Genomic DNA, 3556 nt, shown 5'->3' with positions numbered 1-3556 from the left:
GGGAGAGAGAGAGAATCCTAAGCAGGCTCTACACTTAGCATGGAGCCTAATGCAGGGCTCGATCTCATAAACCCAAGAGATCATGACCTGAGCTGAAATCAAGAGTTGGACACTTAACCAACTGAGCCACCCAGAGGTCCCTTGATTTCTTTCTCCTAATTAAGTTCTTGATGCCAAGTTCCACTGGATGGTTATGGCAGCTATAAAGCCCTTTGTAACTAATGGGCGTATGGCAGCCGTTGGCATCCTTAGAAGAGATACAGGGCAGCATAATAGGCAAACGCAGTGACGCGTTAAATCCTTACCAGTTGTACAGCTGTTTGATCCAACTGAACTATCATGGTGGCTAGTGTAAACAAAGGGATTGGTACTAGATGAGGAGGAACTAAGAAGATCCTGTTGGAATGGTTCTCCAATCTTCATCCCATGTTCATTTTTGGGAACATCCCTTCTTTCTTGCCAAGTATTGATAACTCCTTCTGAAGGAACCATAACACAGCCTTCCTTGAATTAACGGGATGTGCGTGGTAGCGTGGCATGACTCAGACAGAGATGCTAGGTCCAGTTAGCCTCATGATGGAAAGACTAGACCGTCACCCTCTTCCAGAAATGAAAGTGTAAAAATACCATCTCTCAAAAGACCAGCCTGACAGGCTACCTGAGGAAACTTATTGACTGTAAATCATTCCAGAAGAGTATGAATTCATTCCATCATCTGGAGGGAGACTGATCTTGAGTCTGTGTTGTTCCAGAGACATAAGAATGCGTGGTGCATATTCGTCAGTTTTTAAAATCTTCCATTAAATTCCATTTCCCAAATTAGAAAATTCACACATGTTCTCTGTAACTAGTAAAATAATATGAAGAAAGAAGAAAAAAAAACAATTAAGCATCTTTCTCCTCTGAATTTCTACCTCTGCTCCTCTAAGGTAACCAGTGACGACCTATTGTGTATCTGTTTACATCTTCCCCAAGTTAACACAGTAACACATTATTGTGACTTTTTAAAATTGGGAAAACACTGTATACAATTTTATGCCACTTGTTTTTGTCACATAACACTTTGCTGTGGATAACCCTCCAGATGAAAATAGCCAAGCCACACTCTTTAATAGCTTCATAGTAATCCATGGTATAGATATACCAGCATTTATTTCATCTCCATTTGGCAAATATTCAGGAGGTTTCCAGATTTCCACCTTTAGGAATAATGCTGCAATAATTATTCTTTAAAATAGATCATTATGGGAGCGCCTGGGTGGCTTAGTTGGTTAAGCATCTGACTCTTGGTTTTGACTGTGGTCGTGATCTCATGGTTCGTGAGATCCAGCCCTGTGAACCTGGCTATCAGCATGCAGCCTGCTTAAGGTTCTCTCTCTCTTTCTCTCTTTCTCTGTGCTTCTCCCCTGCTTGTGCACACTCTCTCTCTGAATAAATAAATAAACTTAAAAAAAATAGATCGTTATGAACTCGAACTCTCCCTCCCCCCCAATAGGACCTATTCTTAAAGGTGGGGTTGCTGGGTCAAAGGTCATGTGTCTGTAAAATTTTAAAAGCTGTGGCCAGCTTGCTTTCCAGAAAAGTGTAGTAATTCCCATTCTAATGGCAATGTGTGAGAGTGCTTGCTAGCACAGAATGTTCTAGGTTTTTAATTGAGAAACTAAAAAAAATTCTCAATCTGAAGGGTGGGAAAAATGGCATCTCCCTATTATTTTATTTTGCATTTCCCTACCTACTAGTGAGGATAAATGTTTTTTCATATGCTTATTGGCCGTTTGGATTTCCTTTTGTGGGCCTTGTCTGTTCTATTGTATTGAGTTAAATATGAATCATTATGCGTTGCAGATATTTCCCCCAGCTACCATTTTTCTTCTTATTCACCTTTAGTTTTTTATTTCTGCCAGTTTTATTGAGAAATAATTGACATACATCACTGTATACATTTAAGGCATATAGCACAATGGTTTGCTTTACATATATTGCGGAATGATTACCACAGTTGGTTCAGCTAATATCCATCTTCTCATATAGATGCAATAAAAAGAAAAGAAAGGAAAAAGGAAAAAAAACGTTTTCCTTGTGATGAGAACTCATAGGACCCAGCTATCATTTGATTTTGATTTTGTTTACCTTTGTCCTTTGTAAATAGATATTTTTAAAACATTATGTACTAGGTTTATCTCTCTTAAATATTTAAAAACTACCCATTCAAGGGCCCCTGGGTGGCTCAGTTGGTTGAGTGTCCGACCTCGGCTCAGGTCCTGATCTCACAGTTCACGAGTTCGAGCCCCAGGAGTTTGAGCCCCACGTAGGCCTTTCTGCTGACAGCTCAGTCCCTGGAGCCTGCTTTAGATTCTGTGTCTCCCTTTCTCTTCCCCACTCCTGCTCATGCACTGTCTCTCTCTGTCTCAAAAATAAATAAACACACAAAAACATTTAAAAACTACCCATGCAATGTTAGTTTTTTAGGGAAAATCATTAAACATAATAAACCAAAAGAAGAAAATAAAAATCACCCATAAACGTACCACTCATAGATAACCACCCACAGATAACTATGTTTTGGGGGATATACCTCCCGACTGTCTTCTACACACAACTCACTCCTTGTTTTAAAATGTCACCACTGTGGCACCTGGGTTGCTCAGTCAGTTAAGCATCAGCCTTTGGCTCAGGTCATGATCTCATGCTCCGTGAGTTTGAACCCTGCATCATCTGTCTCCCTCTCTCTCTGCCCCTCCCCTGCAAATGTACCACTGTGTGCGCCCTCTCTCTCTCTCTCTCTCTCTCTCTCAAATATAAATAAACATAAGATTTTAAGAAATGTCACCACTGAAAGGCGCCTGGTGGCTCAGTGGGTTAAGCATCTGACTTCGGCTCAGGTCATGACCTCTTGTTTTGTGAGTTCAAGCTCTGCGTTGGGCTCTGTGCTGACAGCTCAGAGCCTGGAGCCTCCTTCAAATTCTGTGTTTCCTTCTTTGTTCCTTCCCTGCTCTCATTCTGTCTCTCTCTCTCTCTCTCAAAAATAAATAAGGATTAAAAAAAATTTTTTTTAATGTCACCACTGAGAGAAAGGACTCTGAAAGTCTGTACTGATCAGAAGAGACAAGGAAATGCAAACATGGGATTCATTTCATAGCTGTCTTCCTGAACGGACGACCTATAAGGGATGAGGGCATGATGGGCAGTCCTGACCAGGGGGCAGGGGGTGCAATTTATTGTTCATATTGTCAAACCCCAGTGGGGGCTGGCTGGATCTAGTCTAGCTGAACTGGGTCTAGGCTTTGTGGTACTTTTAGTTAGCTTCAACTCACCTCCCATTTCCTTCAGGATTAGAGCAGGAGCAGGACTTTCCTTTCCGGAGTGCCCGGGATTGGAACACTGGTAGACTCCTGCTCTCCTGATATTTTATAGCCAGCTGCCAGCTTTTTTGTATGTCTGGGAGTCTTCCTTGCCTTCTGTTCCTTTAGTTTTCGGTTCCTCAGGAGATCTCCCTTCACCTGGTTTCACTGCCCTTGGCAGTGCGCTCGGTGAAGACTCAAGAGTATTTTTCAAG

Source organism: Acinonyx jubatus, chromosome B4, assembly GCF_027475565.1.
Source record: "Acinonyx jubatus isolate Ajub_Pintada_27869175 chromosome B4, VMU_Ajub_asm_v1.0, whole genome shotgun sequence".
Taxonomy (NCBI): domain Eukaryota; kingdom Metazoa; phylum Chordata; class Mammalia; order Carnivora; family Felidae; genus Acinonyx; species Acinonyx jubatus.
Note: the sequence above shows the minus strand (reverse complement) of the source record.